This window comes from Cryptomeria japonica, chromosome 8 (assembly GCF_030272615.1).
Source record: "Cryptomeria japonica chromosome 8, Sugi_1.0, whole genome shotgun sequence".
Classification (NCBI taxonomy): domain Eukaryota; kingdom Viridiplantae; phylum Streptophyta; class Pinopsida; order Cupressales; family Cupressaceae; genus Cryptomeria; species Cryptomeria japonica.
Window position 1 is genome coordinate 275,847,990 of NC_081412.1, and position 21,426 is coordinate 275,869,415.

General features: G+C 40.1%; 1 protein-coding gene across 2 annotated transcripts in view; it reads left to right on the forward strand.

Moving 5' to 3' along the window:
- The window catches only part of LOC131072442 (uncharacterized), a 162,797-nt gene that overhangs the window by 84,339 nt on the left and 57,032 nt on the right, over positions 1-21,426 (forward strand). The window lies entirely within an intron of this gene.

Consider the following 21,426-nt stretch of genomic DNA (forward strand, 5'->3'; position numbering starts at 1 on the left):
CAACATAAACATAATATAACAACATAACATAATGATTATTCCCGGCAACACAAATGTGTGTTCCTTTGCTCCTCAGCAGGAGCGAAATTGCCTATAAGGCCTTCTCCTAGGTTGATTTGATGCATTTGAAGTGAAGAAAGTCAAAATTTGGTTGTCTGAGATTATTTCCTTTGCTCCCTGATTGGAGCGAAATCTAATTCCTTTGCTCCTCAGTGGGAGCGAAAAACACTTCCATTGCCATGATTTTGGAGCGAAATTCCTCCTACGGCCTTCTTTGAAGTCAATTTGTCATGTTTTCATGTATGGATGGCTAAAGACTAAGGGTTTGAGTCAGGGAAATGAAGGAAAGTGAATGATATTGAGCTAGGAATCCAAGTTGTAATAACTTCCTTTGCTCCTTGATTGGAGCAAAATATCCTTCCATTGCTCCTCATTGGGAGCGAAATTCACTACTATTGCTCCAATCTCAGAGAAAAATCACCTTCAAGATATTTGGTGGGAGAAATTTGACAACACGTGCATATGGAGAGATGATTTGATGAATGGAGAGCAAAAATTTCTCTAAGTACCCAAAAATCTCCTTTGCTCCCTGGAAGGAGCGAACTTCCCTCCATTGCATTTTAAAGGGGGGAGTTAATGATCTTTGACACAAATCTTGGGCTTTCCTATGTTTCACCTTGCATGGCATGAACAAGTGAAGAAATCAATTGGTAGAGAGGTGGTGAAATGATGCTAAACTTCCTTTGCCCCTCATTATGAGCAAACTTAGTCCTCATTGCTCCAACTTCCATTTCCTATCCTTAGGAGTGACCTTCTCTCTAAGTGCTCTTATCAAACCTGCAAAATCACACAAAATGAGAGATTATATCAAATTAGAAGATTATATAGAAGGCATATATCATGTGTGTTGGATGCTCATTTGTTTGTTTTGTAGGAGGTGAAGTAAGAAATCAAAAGGACTAGGTTGGAAGGAGATCGGAACAAGCGTCCTACGGAGGAAATTTCAACATCAAGGTCAAGATACAAGGAAGATATCCTCAAGAGCACTTCATAGGCAAGCACAAGAAGGTGACTACACAAGAAACATTCACTTATACCAGAATATGATACCCACATTCAAAGATGTAGATGAAAGAATCAAGGAATCCTCACTACAACATCACAAAGGAGGAGTTTCAAAGGAGTGAAGAAGCAGCTACGACATCAAGGGTTCATCCCAAGGCAGTATCAAGATCCAAAACTAAGAGGAAGTCAACATCTACATCTTGCACCCTTCCATGATTGAGAGTCCCAAAGATGAAAAACTCTTAATCGACAATAAATCTTTTGGCCAAAATTTAAAACAAAATTGGGAATTGACAAAAAATCGAGGAAAAATTGGCAATAAATCGACAAAATTATCGAACATTTGAAAATATACAATTTCTTAAAATATTCTAAAAAAACACACATAAACTAAATTTATATCAGAAGTGGATGATATCGCTACATGAATCTTCTATATCAATCCATGTTTCGATATGGTCACTCTACTCTATTTTTAATCCTTTCTTGATAGGTGAACATTACTTACTATACAAAACAACAAGAGAGCATTTATACAATGTCAATCGAAAATAGTCAACACTACAAAGGAAACATTTTCACATTTTCTAACGTGTGACATGTAAATGTATGATGATTTTTGGGGGGTTTTTGAGCATTTTTACTTTTTAAACTTGTTTTCAAATGTTTTTCCTCGCATACGAACAAAGCAATGAAATTGTTCTATGCCAAAAAAAGAGTAATGAATATATTTCAATGCCAACACTGTTTATATTTTTACTACACATGTCATCTTGTGATGAAATAGATCTTGAACTGATTTTCAGAGGGCATTAAGAAAAAAACAAAAGGGTTGCATCGTTTATATTTCCCGCGTTTATTTCCCCTCGTGTGTTTTTTAGGGCATGTCGCTTTTTTTAACCCGATTTTTACCATTTAATTTGCGATTTTATCATGATTTTTTACCTCCAAAAGTCGCGATTTTTAACAAAAAAATGGTGGTGATTTTCCAACCGATTAAATCGGCTGGCCAAAATACTCTGGATTAATTGTGATTTTAGCAATTTTTTGCCAATTTTTACATCTATGATTGAGATATTCAAGAGGATAGTTTTAGAAGAGTTAATCAAAGTTAGAAAATCATCATCACTGCTGAAACTGGATAATGTTGAGTATCAAGAAATGTTATTCAATACTCATTGTAACACCATAAAACGGTTAGTCAAGATTAGCGATTAACATAAATCAAAACCATCTTAAAAACGATATCAAGAAAGATTAAACATAGAAGCATATGAGAGATAAAAACGAATAAACATTAAGACTTCTCTCAAGACGCTCCCGATGCCATTAGCTCTTCCTTGTCCTCCTCGTCTCCACGAACCACATTCCTTTGAGGTTGTCAAATGAAGATTGGGAGATTGAGTGGGGTTAAGTGTGGATTGCTCACACTTGCATAACAAAGTAAGGATATATGGGTAATGATTTGGAGATGCTTATGATGTCAAGAGGACAACACAAGTTTGCAATGATTTATGGATAAAAGGGCAGCATGAGGATGCATAAAAAGTAGATCCTTGATTGATGGATAGAGGCTTCAATTTATAGAGTTGGGAGCCTAGAAATGGATAGTCAAGATTAAAAGGGGGATCAAGGGCTTAGATTGAAAGGGAATGTGGTCCTAGGTTGAAAGGTTTAGCCTTGTGACAAATGTCACAAAGGGGAGAGGATGAGGATCAATGTGGTCCCACCTTGGGAGGAACAAAGGTCCTAGGGGGAAAGGGGATGTGTGCTCACACATGTGTGAGCAATCTTGGAAGAAACAAAGAGGTGACAAGTGGAAACACTTGTGGAAAGGTGTAAGGGCTAGTGGAAGAGAGTTTATGACACATGGGCCAAAAGGGGAAAGAGTAGGGTGGCTCTATGGGGAAGAGCATCCTCACACGTGTGAGAACCCCTTGGTCAAAGCTGATGTGGACATGTGAAGTGACTTGTGATTCACATCTGGAGTCACATGTGGGTTTGGATAGATGTGTAGTATTTTTAATTTGAATAAATACTAACATCGGTTAGGCTTTGGATTAATTAGGATAATGAGGGGATTAGATGATAGGTTTGTAGGAATCAATATTTGGAAGAAGTGAAAAGGTGATATTAATTAAATATAATTTAATTAATTAGAAGATAATGGTAGGATAATATGATTAATTAAATTAATCATGCGATAAAGACATAATTAATTAAATATTAATTTAGTCAATTTTATGTGTCTACATTTGCCCCTCTTTGATATAACATCAAGAAGTGATGATATGTCAAAGAAGAATAAAATCTAGTGGATAGAAAAAGATAGGGACTAGTAGCATGATGCCCCAGTCACTGGTGAGTTGAGGAAGGATGACGAGGAAGCCGTGATATGCCCCCTCGAGAGGACATGCGGGTTAAGAACACGATTGTGCTCTTGAAATGGATTAGAATAAAAGGGAAAAGGGAGGGATAAGAAAGGTGAATAAACTAAAGCCTCGAGGTGAAATGGGGATAGAATGAAAGAGGAAATGATTGGTTGAATGGAAGGCGATGAAAAGGATGGGATTGTTATGCATTATATAGAGAGCAATCCTAGGTTTGATTTTGCAAAGGATTATCGACATTACTGATTATAGGAATCAGAATGTAATGAATATCTGATGCGTGGACTAGACTTATAGACAATAGGTTATCTCAATGTACACAAGTTCACAAACACCCGTGATGGTGTAAATGTGAGACTTGATGGATCGTACAAGAGAAACCATAAACACACCATAGCACATAAACTATGCCTCAATGTACACCAACCCAGACATACCAAGATATAAAATGATCAAGGTAGCCATGAAGAGGTATAGTCCTAGGACACAAAATAAAATCAAAGGGAAAAGATCATTTAAGAAAACGACTCGTGTGGTCAACAAAAATCTCTTGCCAAGAGTAGAACATGGATTTGGATAAGCTACCAGTCATGGGAAGGATTCATCCCGATGGGCACTATTGATAAGACTGATTGATGATAGGAAATAGATTAAGCTGATCGGGAGAGACGCTAGTCAAGAGGATCTCTGCTTAGATTTGGTTAACACATGGTGGATAGGTGCTTGGATTATGCATGCATCTAGGTAAGTTCAGATGGATGGGAAAAATCTCAGACTGATGAGAATATTTGGATTCGCAATAGTGCATTAAAGGTCATCATCGCAAGGCGGAAGGAGGCGGCGATAGGATGAAAGTGAAATTTGAGAGTAAAAGGAGAATGATAAGTCAATGTGTACCCTTAGCTCATGCAGGAAATACTGTGCTAATGTAGTACTATGATGCCTTTTATTGATGCTGTGCAATTGATCAATATAGGGTTGGTTCAATCGGAAGCAAATGGTTAAATTGCCCCAATTTTAGTCAAAGTGTGACAGTTGATGTCAGTTGGTCGCTTGGACAGGATAAAGTCTGAGTAATTGAGTCAAAGTGACCTATTGAGACTTAGACAATTGATGTAATTGTCCGTTGAAGTCAAGGTATCTGAGTCAAATTACCCGTTGAGACTTAGACAATTGATGTAATTGTCTGTTCGGATTGTGTTTGATTGGTTGATCAATTGATAGTTGGTTTAAAAGGCAGACACAACAACATGTGGTTGTGTACAAGATGACCTAGATGACAGAGGGCTACGCAGCTTGATTGAGTAGATGAAACATGATGCAGGTTATGCGGTGATGATGACCTGATGATGACCCGGATAGGGAGGGTGAGGGGGGAGTTAGCTATGTATGAAAGATATGCAATGATATGGATTGATGGATGGATGAAATGCAATGGTAGGATATGATCTGATCTTGACCGAGATATTGGAAACTAAGGTTGATTGTTACACTTATTACAAACAAGAAATATTCCCCTCCATTTTGGTGCACATATTGATGGTCGAGGTATAAGCCATAGTGATCCATGACTTTGTATTTTTGCATAGGATCTCGTAGCTTAGTGAACTTCCCACAGACACCATTAGTATTTGTCCTAGAACTTCATTGGAACAATCCACAGATAGAAAACAAAGAAAAGATACCATGAACCATCTTGGCCACTCTAATCGCTTGTGGATATCCCGGAGTAGCATAGGAACATGGTATAAATCAATAAAAGACAAAATCACTATCAAAAGTCGAACAACCAAACAATCTTCTTGCCAAAAGATGTGTTGTCATGTCTTGTTGTAAGGAAGGATGCATCCTTATTAAGACAATTGTTTGATGTTTAGCCTAGGCAGTTGACCGTTTGCAGACTAATTGATAGTTTGTCTTGTTTGAGTATTTGATTTGTAGGCTCAGTTTGTTTTCGCATCTAATCGAATGTTTGTGTGAACTAGAATCAATTTATTGCAATGTTTTTGATTGGTTTTTGTGATGTTTTTGGATTTTTGAATGTTTTACAAATGTTTTTGGTTGATTTTATGACGTTTTCCAAATGTTTTTAGATTATTTCAGGATATTTTTCAAATGTTTTTGGTTGATTTTTAAGGCTTTACGAATGTTTTTGGGATTATTTCAGGACGTTTTTCGATTGAGTAACTCGGTGAATCACAAGCATGGAGAATCCACTCTCATCATTAGGTTAACAAAGTTGCCCCCAATTAGGTGTTGGTGTGAAAGAGTAATGTGGGACACATGAGGCAATAACCTTGATTGCAGATCAATAACAGGCCATGATAGATATGATGTATGAGCGGATGCAATGGATGTGATCGCAACAAGTCTGAATGACAATGGAGCTACAATCTTTATGAATGGCGCCTGTTTGCCAGGTTTTCACCACCATACTTATCCCAGGTGCCATTGAAGTGGTTTTCACCATTTCGATGAATGATTTTTCTTTACTATTTTGCTTGATTTTTTCATTTTTTTGTACTTTTTTTTCAGGACTTTTTCTGTATGTTTTTGGTATTTTCTAATATTTGACGAGCCTGATGCTCTACACAGCTTATGTATGGAACTTTTTGAGATGCATGTTGTTGATCGGATCTGCCAGTGGTTCTCCTTCTGAAATTTCTAACTGATATGCCCTAGACCCGAAGATTGCAGTGATGACTTATGGACCTAGCCAGTTGGATTCAAATTTGCCCCGGTTTTCTCTATTTGGTTGATTGCGATGATTCTCTCTGAGAACAAGATCTCCTACTTCAAATATGCGAGGTTTGACCCTGTGATTGTAGCTTCTGCTCATGTGCTGTTGATATGCTTTTAGGTGATTGTAGGCAACCTGGCGCTTCTCATCAAGCAATTCCAAGTCCTAAAGACGTGAGACTCAATACTTTTCATCATTAATCAAATTGTGCAAGGAAACCTGTAGGGATGGTAGTTCTACCTCAAGAGGCAAGATAGCCTCTGCTCCATATACAAGTGAGTATGGGGTTGCACCTGTAGGGGTTCGAATGCTAGTTCAATATGCCCATAGTGCTAGATTCAAACGAATGTGCCATCATTGATTGTCTTCTTTAGGATCCTCAATATGTTCTTGTTTGAGGCTCCTACTGGACCATTTCCTTGTGGGTAATATGGGGTGGAGAAATGGTGTTGGATATGAAACTTGTCGTAGAGTTCATGGACATCCTGATTTTTGAAGGGAAGCCCGTTATCTATGATGATGGACATGGGTACACCATACCGGCAGATGATGTAATTGAGAATGAATGAAGAGATTTGTTTGTCGGCTACTTGGGTAAGTGGAACGGCTTCGATCCACTTGGTGAAGTATTCAGTGGCGGTAATGATGAATTTGTGACCACTGGATGAAGATGGATGGATTTTACCCACAAGGTCTAGTCCCCATTGACAAAAGGGCCATGGTGTTGTGATGGGTTGTAGTTTCTGCGCTGGTGCATGTATCAAATCTCCGTGTACTTGGCACTTCTTGCACTTTCTGACAAAGTAGTAGGAGTCTTTTTCCATAGAGGGCCAATAGTATCTTGCCCACATGATCTTTTTAGCTAATGAAGGGCCACTTGAATGAGCCCCACAGATACCTTCATGTACTTCTTCTAAAGCTGTGGTCACCTCACCTTGCTCTAAACATCGGAGGAGAGTACCATCAAGACCTCGTCGGTATAGGGTTTCAGCAATGATGGTGTATCGGGCGGATTGGTGTATGAAGGTTTTTTCATTGGTTGTTTGATTGTTTTGGTGGAAGGATTTGGTCGCGTAGGTAAGTGTAAAACTCACCATACCATGGGGAATCAAGACCGATGAGGTGACATACCATCTCAGATTTCGGGATATCATAAGCAAGGATCCAAAGTTGTTCTACTAAGAACTCGTAGCGTGTTGAGTTATGTGGAAGATCAAGAATAGAGGCTATTGTAGCCATTGTATCTGCAGCTCTGTTCTGTTCTCGAGGAATCTGATTAAAGGTGATAGTTATGAATAATTCCTTGAAAGTGTCAACCATTTTCTTGTAAGGCATGAGCTTATCATCCTTATTTTGGTATTCATCATTAACTTGTCCAATGACCAACTGTGAATCACCATATACTTGTAGCTCCTTCAAGTTCCATTGTACTGCCATTCGAAGTCCTATGATTAAGGCCTCATATTCTGCTATATTGTTTGTGCATGGGAATGTGAGCCTGTATGACTTTCGGATGCTATCACCTTGAGGTGTGATAAAAAGAATACCAGCTCTGGAACCATACCTAGTGTATGACCCATCAAAATATAGCTTCCAATGTTGTGCTGGCATGACTGTGAATATTTCCTCATCTGGAAAATTTGAGATGAGTGGATGTTCTCTTATGAGTGGTGCTTCAGCCAACTGATCTGCAATGACTTGCCCTTTGATTGCCTTTCGATCTACATACTCAATATTGAACTCACTAAGGATCATAACCCATTTTGCTAAGCGGCCTGTTAGTGCTGCTTAACTAAGTAGGTACTTGAGTGGATCTATCTTGGCAATGAGTTGTATCTTGTGTGTCAGCATGTAATGTCTCAGTTTGGTTGCTACTAATATCACTGCGAGACAAGCTCTTCCAATTGGGGTATAATTGAGCTCATACCCTACTAGTGTCCCGGAGATGTACACTGCACATTCGTTTCCTTCTACATTATGTTGTGCTAGTAATAACCCTAAGGCCGTAGTTGTAGTTGATATGTGTAACAAGAATGGCCGATCTGGAGATGGTGGTGTTAGCAACAGTGGTGTCATCAGGTAGTCCTTTAGCTGCTAGAACGCTTGCTGGCAGTTCTCTTCCCATTTGAAATGAACATTCTTATGTAGAAGATGCATGAAGGGATGACATATATTGGCCAACTGTGCAATGAACCGACGGATTGACTGTAGCCTCCCTTGCAATGTTCTTAATTGGCTGATGTTCTTAGGAGGTGGCATCTCCATGATTGCTTTGACTTTTGCAGGATCAACCTCAATTCCCTTGTTTGAGACAATGTATCCTAGGAGCTTCCCAGAGGTCACTCCAAAAACACATTTCTTTGGATTTAGGCAAACATTATATTGTTCCATTCTGGTGAAAATTTTGTCTAGCACAACAAGGTGAATCTCTCTTGTTAATGATTTAGCGAGTAAATCATCCACATAGTCTTCCATTAGTGTATGCATCATGTCGTGGAAGATAGTAGTCATTGCCCATTGATATGTAGCTCTTGCATTCTTGAGACCGAATGGCATCACATTCCAATAGTATGTACCCCATGGGCATGTAAAAGTTGTTTTGTGTTGATCGTCTGGGGCAATCTTGATCTGGTTGTATCCCGAAAACCCATCCATGAGAGATAGCATTGTATGTCCTGTTGTTAGTTCCACGATCATATCAATGTTGGATAGAGGAAAGTCATCCTTAGGACATGCTTTGTTTAGATCTTTGAAATCTGTACAGATTCATATGCCCCCAGTCAGTTTTCCTACTGGTACGATGTTGGATATCCATTTTGCATAGTCAATAGGTCTGATGAAACCTGCGTCTAACAACTTCTTGAGTTCCACTTTTACGAAGAGTGCGATCTGAGGATGCATCTTCCTTAGCTTTTGTTTTACTAGTTTGGCTCCTTCTGCGACTATCAAGTGATGCATTACTAGATCTGGATCTAGTCCGGGCATGTCTGCATAGGACCATGCAAAATTGATTTGTCGCTTTTTGAAGAACTCTACAAAATTAGGATCTTCTTTTGGAGTCCATGAAGAAGCTAAGTGTATGATTCAGGGACTTTCTGATGTTCCCAAATTTATTTCCTTTGTTTCCTCCACAAGAATAGATGATCGTTCCTGATTTGTGCTGAAGGGGAGAATGTCAAACCTTTCATCCTCAGGCGCCTCATAGAGGTTTTCACCTTTGGATGCGCTCTTTGTTTTTACTTATTTGGGATCTAGAAGTGCCACAATATGGTTTTCACTAGAAGATCCATCTTTTATTGTTATATTTTTGCAGCTGAAAGGTTTGGCATTCGCTCCAAAGTAAGTTGTGCTATTGAGTTCAATAGCAAATCCAACCTTGTGATCCCCACTTGGTATGTTATCCTATAATTCGAGAAAGTCAACTATCACCTCGTCATTTTGGAAAGTGTCAAGGCATAGGGGATCTTGTTGGTTCCAGTCAATGAGTTCAAGGTGGATGATTGGCATGGCCTCATCGATTAGGTTAAGCTCATATGATGCGTTAGTTATGGTTAAAATGGAGGTATCAAGGTCATCGTCAGTACTATCCTCTTCATAATCGCGCTTGGGAAGTGACCTATCTCTAGTAGAAGTATTCTCATCATCTGGAAACCAAAAGATCTTACTCCATGCATCGCCTTTAATACTTTTGTCTACAAGAGTACTAGGAGAATCCTCTTCAGATTCATGTGAAGTCAAAGAACCCTATTCGTATTCATGTGAATCCGTCTCAAAATCACTTGGTAGAACTCTATCACTGTATATTATAGGGATGCCTCCGGGTGTGAAATTTTTGGTGACAACTGCAATAGGTGTTGTATTTAACAGGGTTGTTGGTGTTGCTTGAATATCTGAAATGGATAGAAGTGGCAATCTGGAAGTGATTGACCTTTGTGCATCCCTTTGCATGTTCAATGTTTGTGCATTCAATGAGTGAGAGGTCATGGCGTGATTTGGATTTTTAGATTTTGTAGGGTGATTTGCAATAGACATTGTCCTGCTTCTAGAAGGGGTGATCTCAGAAGTGATCTTCTTTTGTTTGCCAGGAATTCTGAGCTTAGGAGAGACTCTCGAACCGGGGTTGTATCCCGTGGTTGTAACAATGGTTGTACTGGTTCTTGTACACCTTGTTTTGGGACCCTAATGCACTATGGCCATCATAGCCCATCTTTTTCATTAGGTTAAAACCTTTACCATACCTCTCTATAGGGATCCTGACCTGTTGTCTAGTTGTATCGGAAGGGTCTTTGTATATCCATCCTGTGAATTCTTCATTAATAATTTCTCGTTCTTGTGATCTGCTTGGGATGAATCCATCAAGTGTACCAGTATGGGCCACGACAGGGGTCTTGAGAAACATTTGGGGTTTTCCATGAGTCCTAGGTGAGAGGGGCAGTTGGCCAATACAAAAAAGTTGGCTAATGTTATATTCTCCTGGGCCTTCGTCCTTTACTTTCATTTTCAACCTCTCCTGTTTGGGTGTAGGGATTGGTGTACTGGTGAGATTTGTTGGGTGGATGTAGAATGATGAGGCGATGGCTTCTCTGTTGCTAGGTACTATGATATCAGGTTGATGCCTTATATTATTACAAAAGGCGAATGGATTGGCATCACCAAGGATAGTAATCTCTACTCCATTATGTGGAAATTTGATGCATTGATGGTAAGTGGATGGTACTGCTTGCATGGCATGAATCCATGGTCTACCTAATAGGAGATTGTATGGAAGGAGGAGGTCTAAGACTTGGCAAACCACATCCTTCACCACAGGTCCCACCCTTACTGGTAAAGTGACGCTCCCTTTTGAGGAACGTTTAGCATCATCATAGGCCTCGATGGTGATCATCTTTCTGGTGTCTACTGCTCCTCGGAATATCCCAATGCTGTAATCATTTGCAAGGTGCAAATGTTAAGACCAACTCCATTGTCAATCAATACTCGCTTGATTCTATGTTGATGTATGAATCCCTCAATGTGTAGAGAGGCATTATGTGGTTGCTGAAAGGATACATCATCACTCTCAGTGAAAGTGAGACAATTTGAGACTTCCAACCATGGCTTGAAATTGATCTGTGTTTAGGTTGGATGGAACTGACGCTTCTTGGAGAGCTTGGTCCAAGATAGTTTTGTGCGAGGGTGATAGGCGCAACAACTCTAGTATGGAAATGAGTGTGGGAGTTTTATCCAGTTGATCAACAAGACTATAATGTTTGGGCATGTATGCTGCTTTTGATGGTGCTCCTGGTAAGACAAGTTTGCTACGGTAGGTAACAACATTGCATGTGGGATCTTTTCCTTTGATGGTAATGGTAGCAACTTCTTCATTGGCATCATAAAGATTATTGACAATATAGGTATATGCTGCGCGTGTATAGTTTGTCATGTTATCTTGGTTCTTACCTTGATGGGATGGACCTCCTTTCTCATATGATGGGAGTGGATTCTTGAACATGGTGTGATCCATGTTGGAATTTTTTGCATTGTGACCATCGACTTCTATATCACCTGTATCAACGAGGTCTTGAACAATGTCCTTTAGTCGATGGCAATTATTTGTCTTATGACCCTTTCCTTTGTGAAATTCACAATACTCATTATCCCTCCATCATGGAGGTTTAACCTGAGGCTTATAATCTAACGTTCTAGGCAACGTGATAAGATTGGAACATAGAAGTAGTCGTAATACCACTTCAAGAGGTTCTCCCAAGGGTGTATATGTTCAATTGGGTTTGTAGCTAGAGTACCCGTTTTTAGGTGCCTCTTGCTGTGTGTTGGAAGGTTGATTGTTTGGGGGATGACCTTGATTGATATTGTGGTTTTTACGATTATCTGTTTGTCCTGCAATTTTGACTATGGGTTGGGCGATTTTGACAGTTCTTGTGTCTACCACACCATTGTTAACAATGTTTTTGTTTTTGGACCAAAATTTGGGTTTATTGCTATTGTACGCTGGTCGTGGACCATCCTTGTTGTCCTTGTAAATTATGACCAGTCCCTTCTCGATAAGGGCTTTCTCGATTTAAGTCCTTGGGCTATCACCTCCTTGAAATAATTTGAACATTTGACTTCTAAGTAAAATTCCATCTCTTCATTTAAGTTTGAAATGAAGATTTCACCCAATTGTTCCTCAGGAATGTGGAAGGAACATCTGCTAGACAAGTGTCTCCATCTTTGTAAGAATGTTGAGAATAACTCTCTATTCTTTTGTTTGGTGTTGCATAAATCAGCCATGGAGACATCACGTTCTATGTTATGTGAATGATGAGTGATAAATTTTTGTACTAGGTCCTCAAATGTCCTTATTCCTCCAGGCAAGCGTGAAAACCATTGCATGGCCGATCCGCCTAAACTTTAAGGGAAAAGGCGCATTAAACATGTTTCATCATATGCCACCTCTAAGCATGCGGAGTAAAATTCTCTCACATGGTCCCTTGGATCTCCTTTCCCTTTGTATTTATCAAATTTTGGTGTTTCGAAATTGCGTGGGAAAGGAGGCATGATCATGTTCCTATCAAATGGATAGGGACAGATATCTTCGAGAGTGTATTGTTTTTGTGACCTTCCTGAATTGACTTGTTGTGCAAGGTCTTGTATTTGTTGTCTCAACATATCCATTTCTGTGGGAGAAGGTGGATGGTTCCTTTGGTGATAGGTATCATCGTAATTGTGGGTATGTTGATGTCTTCTCTCATTGTGGTGACTGTTTTGGGCTTGCTCTGGTGTTTCTCGAATTTGTGATAAGTCAAAATTTAAAGGGAGTTTTGCACCCTCTCGAGCAAGTCTTAGGAAATGAGCATCAGCATTCCCTCTAAGAATGTCATGAAAGATTTTGTTAAATTGTGGGTTATGTGTTGCTCGCTCAATTTCCTCTTGTGTGGGAGAATCTGGGCCTTCTCCCCCTAAAAATTCGTCATGATGGAAGGGGTTGTTGAGTTCTTCATCCTCTTCCGATTCTGGGTGCATTTCACTTTGTTTGCGTCTTTGATATTGAGCTCTAGTTTCAGCCATGTTGAAGTGTGTTTTGAGAATGAGATGAAATGGAGAAGTGGATAGGTGATCCCTTCTTATAGTTCCAAGATTTTATGATGATGATGATGAGTTGAAGTGTTTATGGATGAGTGATCTCCTACACTAAAAGTTGGGTATCAACAAAGTCCTTTTTGACATTGCTTGTTTGGTGTTTTAACAATTGTGAGATGAGGTGTAGCAAGGTTTTGTGTTGTTACAAACACAAGCTACCTAGTAATGAGAGGATGCACTTATGAACTAGTTTTAACCTATCTATGATGCTTAGTAATGTCCCTTAGGATGATTGATCCTAGATGTAGAGACACACTAGAAAGTAATTTTGTTGGTATAATAAGCAATATCCGAAAGAACTAAGGACAAGACCTCTTTGTGTTGAGAGTTGAATGGATTTTTTATGTTTTGATTGGTGACCTTTGAAATGAGTGTAAACCTTGGAATTTCTACTAGGTGATCACGAATTTGATGATTGATTTTGGAAATGATTTTGAAGTGAGAAAGATGGAAGAAAATGATTATGATGTTTTGATTTTGGAAATATTAGAAGTGAATGATTTAAGCAAATGTAGGAGGATTATGTGAACCTAGGAATCTCTAATAAGTGATTGCGGGTTGTGGAATGTATGATGCAGGAATGCATTGACCGTGATTGTGACGATATGATAGATCCCTTCTTTGAAAGAAAGCTTGTGATGTAAGTGCGATGTTTCAACAACAACTTGTGGTTTTTGTGCAAGAAAATTATTCTCTTTTGGGTTTTCTTTTCACTTTGCTTCTTTTTGTTATTTCGATAAATTGACTTCTTGGCATATTTGAGAGATTTCCAAACACAAAGCATTGATGGCTCTTTCAAGAATGTTGTTTTGTTTGTCGAGATCGTTGTTGGGGTGTGTTGTGACGTTTTTCACACATTGCCCCATTGCAAATGGGGACCTTCTTTTTCCCTGCTTTCTAGGGTTTTGTTAGTGTCCTATGACTTTCCGCTTCAGTTTTACCAAGCCTTGCCCAGTTTTGAGCAGTTCAGGCCCTAACGATTGAAAGTTAGTTTTTCCAAATCATGTGATTCCAGAACACAAACACCACCAGAGTTCTTAGACAGGCCGGAGGATGAAGATCGCAATTGATTTGGACGAATTCGGACAACTTTCTATTTTTAGAAAGTCTACTTTTTTGCTTTTTCCTATTTTTTAGGAAGTTTCGTTTTTGGCATTTTCAGTCCGATCCCGGGTATGGCTATTTTTAGAAAGTTTTCCCTATTTTTTAGGGATGCCTTCTTTTTGCTTTTTCGGGATGGGAACATAGGGTTTGCATTAGCACCACTGACCAGCCTTGACCGGGACCCAAAAATTCCAAGTTTTGACCTAAAAAGCTAGTTCCCTACATTTTAGGGGTTGTATCGCTTCAAATTGTTTGCCTAAATATGGATTTCAAATTTCAAATTAATCTGGTTAATTTTGGTTAAAATATGAAATTTTGAAATTTTCCAAAATTTTGTCTAAGTATGGCTAATGGATAAGGTTGAATGTCATGACAGGTGTGGAAAGTCCGCCATATGGAAGCCTCAGCAAAAGTTCGCCTTAGAAGGAAGGTGTGTGAAGGTGAAAGAGTCATCAACAAACTCCGCCCTATGCCTTGGGGTCACATCAAAGAAGTCCGCCATGAAGGCCAACACTCCAAAGTCCGCCATGAAGGAATGCCCTCCAAAGTCTGCCATGTGGGAGCCTTGTCTAAACTCCGCCCTATCCATGAGACCCCCTAGAAGTCCACCCAAGGAAGGAGGATAGCCAAGGAATAGCCCATGAGGAGAGGTCTAGAAGTCCGCCATGAAGGGGTATAGCCTAAATCCCGCCATGTAGAGGAGTCTCTAAAGTCTGCCATAGGTCAAGAAGACCAAGGAGAGGGGGTATCAAAACTCCGCCATGCTTTGGAGAAGCCTTGGTGGCCAATGCCTAAGACTCCGCCCCATCCTAGTTCCTTGGTGCCACCTCTAAAGTCTGCCCATGTTGGAGAAGTCCTCAAACTTCGCCCAAGATGCTAAGACATGGAAGAAGAGCCATATGAAAAGTCCACCCTAAGCATTCAAGTCTTGATGAAGGGTTATCTAGAAGTCCGCCTTGGCAAGCAACAATGTAGGAAGAGTCTCCAAAGTCCGCCCATGAGGAGAGGCCTTAGAAGTCCGCTCAAGGTAGATAGAAGCCAAGTCTAAACTCCGCCCTCCAAGCATATTGGAGCCTTCAAAGTCCACCTTGGTGGAAGTAACACTAAAACTCCTCCCTATCCAAGGAGATGATAGAGGAGTCACCAAAGTCCGCCATGTCTTGGGAAGATGCCACCTAAAACTCCGCCTTGACTTAACCATGGCTAAGCTAGAGGAATGTCCAAGGTCTGCTATGCTTGAAGGAGAAGTCTTAAAACTCCACCATGTTAGAGGTATATGAGCCTAGAGTCCTACATAGAGACCTCCAAAAGTCCGCCAAAGTTTGAAGAAGATAAAGGTGAGTCTTCAAAAGTCTGCCTACACATGAAAGTCAAACAAAATCAACAAGAATGCAAGTGATGTCATGAAAATCCTTCAAGATTTTGAACTTAAATCCAAAATGGAAAGTTTTTTAAAAAAGAGAATATTGGAGGATTATTAAAGATTTTCAAACTTAAATCCAAAATGGAAAGTTTTTTTTGAGAGAAAATTGAAGGATTATTGAATATTTTCGAACTTAAATCAAAATGGAAAGTTTTTTTGAAAGAGAATATTGGAAGATTAGTAAATATTTCAAACCTATAATGGAAAGTTGTTTTTTAAAGATATTTTCTTAAAACTTGGAAACATGACAACACTTTCCTAAAGAATGAAGTTAAAATTAGAAGTACGAGTTGGAAGATTTTAAGTGTTTCTAATTGAGGATTTAACCTTATTTACAAATACTTCATTATAAACTTCCTTTTTACACCAAGAAGTTCGAAGTTACTAAGGAGAGCTTAGTAAAGTATTTCAGTTTGAAGATCATCTGGAGAAAATTTTTGATATTGCTGGAAGTTGGATAACTTTTTTTGGTTAAAATTTCACAGGTTTTTGGAGAAAGACAACTAGTACGGGGAAGAATTATTTAGCCTTTTCTGAATTTTCAGAGTGTTCTCGAGAGAATTCTAGCCCTACTTCTACCCATTCGAAGGTGAAACTAAATTCATGATGCAGATTTATGGATTTTTTCCAGAATTTAATAAATGATTTTTCAAAAATTTTGGAGAAAGAAAATCATTTTTTTTGGCTGAGTAAAAAAGTTTTTTTCAAAGTTATGACGCTCAATGTTGATTGACGATCACGATCATCCTTGGGATTGAAAGGTTTTTCAAATGAGATTTCAAGTTTTCATGACTAAGCATAAGATGAAATTTTCCGACACTTAGACATTTCGCAGCCCCGTTATTTTTTTTGAAATTTTGCAAATTATTTTCTAAACTTAAAATTTCATTGTTTGTCTGCAGGTCCTAAACATTATGAAATTTCAAGTGGATAAAGATGCTCCTCCGAAGTCGAGGATGACTTCAAAATGGAAGAACGTCAACAACACCAACCTCGAACACATCAATCTGAGGGAATTTAAGAAGCGAATGTTTGGTCTGGACAACCTTGTGCCTACCACCATTGCGCGAAAGATGATGAAGAGTGGCATCGTGCATGCTGTTGGCTTCCTCCCCACCATGCAATGCAATGAAGTAGTAGTCAAATGTGCCAAACACTACAACCCCATCAGTAAAGACATTGTTGCACCTGATGGAAGGGTACTGGCGAACATCAGTGATGAGGCCATCAGAGAGGCCTTCAGGATCCCAGAGTATCACAACACTGTGTATATGACAAAGGACGAAGCTGACATTCTGTATCAGGACCACCTGGAGGAATATGATGCCATAGTTAACCATTCCTGGCTAGACAAGCCAAGGAAGGGCGCCTCCAAACTTCAGAGGAAGAGCCTCGTGCGAGCATACTTCAAGGAAGACATTGGAGACATGATCGTCCTGCTCAATAGAATAATGGGAAACCTTCAGGGAGCTCCATTCGAACCATGGATGTATTATTTCATTAATGAAATAATCAATGGAGTAAAAATGATAGACTGGGCCAGGATGATCAGCGGCAACCTAGACAGCTAGCTGAGGAACCTAGAGATGAATAGGACTTTCTTCATGAGTTCTTACCTGTTTTATTCCTTGGCCAGGACCTACAGATACAAAGGTCTCACTTGTAGAGGAGAAGTACGGAACAAGGAGAACCAGTTTCCAGTGTATGATTGCTATCCCCAGCTCCACATGGAAGAGAAATTCCATTTCAAAAGAGTGAATGATACTTTCCTTATGCACATCACTCGGACATTGCAAGGTGGGCTGCACCAGAGACTCTCTCAAGAGTCTATGGACTTCATCAGTCGGTTCGGATATTGGTACATCCAATATCCAAAGTTCACTTACCTCCGAATTCAAGGATTCTCCGGACCTCCATACAAGCTTCCAGCTTACCCTACCAACCGAGTGGTGTTGCTCGAGGTTGTAAGACAATTGGAGGAGTATATAGTGATTCAAAGGGATAAGCAAAAGAAGGTAGGAACGTCCTCACTTACAATTGGCAGTGGGCTGGAAACATGTCCGTCATCACAAGCTGTTGCGACCGCTGAGAAGGAGCTAGCCTGGTATCCCCTCTATCAATACAAGGCAAGAAGGAATTTCGATCCATTCCACAGGATAAAGAAGGTCGAAGGAACGACATTTGAGCACAGACCGGACCTAGAAGATTACTGGGCTAATGCAGCCGATAGCTTCGAGATCGGGAAGAGATTCTGGTCGAGAATTCCTTTGAGCATGGTAAGAGCAACAGAGGTATTCAGAGTTGCCAATCAAGTGGAGGAAAGCCTAGAGCTTCAGTAGCCAGACTTTGAAAAGATGAAAAATGAACCCCTAATTTTAATAGATTGGACAGAGGGGGAGAAGTCAGATCTAGCAGACCTAATGAGATTTGTGGTTGAATATTCGAGGTGGTGGACGTCTGAAAAGACAAGGCAGTTAAAGGCCAAAGGTGTGACCTTGACCTACGAATTGATGGGAGTAGATGATACTCTGTCCATCAATCCTTGTACCTCTGCTGGTGATGCTTAAAATCCAGAAAGTGTTGGGTCTCAAAAGAGGAAGGAGTTGGTTGGAAGCTCCACAAAGGTCACAGGGAAAAGGGTTGTAGGTGAAAGAAGGGAGTCCAACGAAGGCCACTCCATCCTGAGTGCCGCTTCCATTGTGCCCGATCAGAATGCAATTGGGGAACAAGAGATGAACACCTGCATGATTGACGATGAAGTGAGAATGCCTTCTCATCTAGTTAAGAAAGCAGTGGAAGAGGTCGTCCAAAGTCCAGACAGAAAGCAAGTTGAAGCGCCTACAGTCTTCTTGGATGGCATACCAACAAACCCAGGAGAGGCAGATGATGAGTTTGACCGGAATAGTGTAGAGCAATCAACCATTCCGGATTGGCTGAGGGAAAGAATAAAGGCCAAGGTCCCCAAGGAGGCCTGTTCCGAAGAGGTCACTGCAGCATTTCTGGAGAAGGTGAATGAGCATAACTAAACCACCCAAGCCCGCCAGAAAGTTTTCTCTAATTCAGAGAGATAGTGCACTGTGCAAGGTTCAGGGCAGTCCAGATAGCGGTGCCCAAAGAAGGAAAGACTAGGGACAATGTCGCTACGGATGATTACAAGATTACCACCATAGAGCTAGGTAAGCCCACCTAGAACCAAGAGGTCCAGTATTTTGACGACTCTTGCAACGCTCTGAAGGCAAGTCTAGCCCATGAAAAAGAAAAGAGGAAGAAGGTTGAAGAAGAGAACCAACAGTGGAGAAAGTACGTTCTCCATCTTACCAAACCACTCAACCATGAGATCTCGGTTACTCCGCCACAGCCTCTTCAGCAAGGATCGATGAAGGATTATGATGATATGAAGGGCTCGTACACTCAAGCAAAGGAGTGGATTTCAGACGCTTCAGCGCGTGCTGACATACTTGTAGAGAATTTAGTATCGGCACATGAGTCAGCCTCTTCACTGATCAATCGTATCCAGGATCTAGCCACCAATTGGGAGGATGTGGATGAAATTCAGAATGAAATACTCCCAAATCTGAAGGTTATTCGAGGCTTGTCGAAGAGAAGCCTAGTGGATGCAGGTATCATACAGGTCGGAGACAAGTACGACTTCAGCACATGGTACTATGCCTTGGTCACTCGGATTGAAGTTCTGAAGAAATCTGAGACCAAGTGCTTTGAGACAGAGGAAAGTGTTAGAGAGATCCTGGGCAAGGTATTCCATGTGGCGTCAGAGATCTGGAAGAAGGAAAGCATAAGGGAGAAACATTTGTAGGCAGAAAACCTGAGAGCCAAGATCCAGTCTAGCTTCTTTAAGGATTCAGGGATGATTGACAAAGGTGATCTCTTGAAAATTGCAAATTTTCTCTTCATCGATGAAAATTTTCTTGCCCAAGCAGTTGAGTGGGAGAGCATCCTCGTTACCTATACCGATGATGTGGACATCATCGACTTCAAGATTGGCAGTTTGCCAAATGTCACCATGGAGGAGGTCAAGCTCATTGTGTCCAGGTACATCGAATCTACAAAGGAGGAAAGTAGGCCCTCACCCCAGTGAGATTAGCAGCTGTGCCATGTGTCACTTTCTTATTCACTCGAACTGATGGTGTTTTGGGAAACCCTAATTAGGGTTTATGACTTTCAATATTGGCCCTTGATCATTGTTTGATCTCGGCCATTCATTTATTTTGAAAAACTATATAAGGTTGCCTCCTCTCATTTGGAGAGTGAGGTTTTTGATGTATTGTTGCGTAAGGTCATTTCCAGATAATATATTGCATGTGTGTTGCTTTGTAATCCCTATTGTTTGAATGATTTGCATGGTTTCAATTTCCTCAACACCTAGTTAGAATTAATCTAGATTTGCTTTCATTGTTGTTAATTTGAATGAAGGATTTGACGAGTGTCTCATGGAATGCAAAAGGTGCAGGGTCTGCGCTAGCAGCCTCCCTGTCTGTGTCAATATAAAAGCCTTGAAAAGAGATGTCGATCTCTTGGAGTACATGTTTGCAGGATATGTACGAAATGGATTTGGTGAACAGGCTTTAGAGACTGGAAGCAATGCAAGTGGCATCAACAAAGACTTTAGCAGCTTTCAAGCAAATGCATTGGCATGTGTAAATACATTTTTGAACGGAACGCCTCAATGATATGTCATCTCATATGATGCAGAAAGTGCAGGAAGTGCACAAAATGATTTGTTGAAAAGGCTTTCAAAACTTTCAAGAAAATGCGATTGGTACGTGTAAAGCCGTATTCAACAATTTTAGAAAACGTATAAGCAGATGCAAGTGGAAGGCGCAAAGCTAGATTCTACGACCGGTCCCTGCAAAACAATGAAACACAAACCGAATGCTTCGAAGTTATGTTAGCATGAAAACAGTGATTGTGCGACATATACCAAACAGATGTGTAAAATGGCTTTCTAAACTTGTAAGTATGTGTTAATGCACCATTCAACAATCTTTGCTATCATCATCCCTGTCTGTGCATTGCGAGAACATAGAATTCTGCAAAATACGTTGAAAAAAGGCGTTATAAACTTTTACTACAAAACAATTGACTAGTGTAAAGGTAAATTCAACAAACTTTGGCAATGTTCTCCCTATCGTGTCATAAATAGAGCTTTTATTTCTATGTTTTGACAAAATGCCAGTGTTTAGTATAGCATCGATATGAGATGAGTCAGGTTGTGTTACATATGGGACCGACTATAACTCATACGATTTTGGGACCAGCAATCTGACTATAGCAAAGCGGTTAGTGGGCACTCTATGATGTCAACTACGACAACTACAGGTCGATAGAGCATATACAAACCTATACGGGGACCACTGGCAGCTATAATCATAACCATCATTGTGATCAACAGATCTTCTCGTTGGAACCATTCACATGTGAAAAGCTTTAGAAACTAGTAAGTAACACTAATTGGTAGCCATAAAGCTCGAGTGAAAAGACATTAGAAGCTATTCAAGAAAATGCAATGTGTACCGAATAGATTCAAGCAAATGTGACTTGGCAGGTGTAAATAGAAATGCCATAAC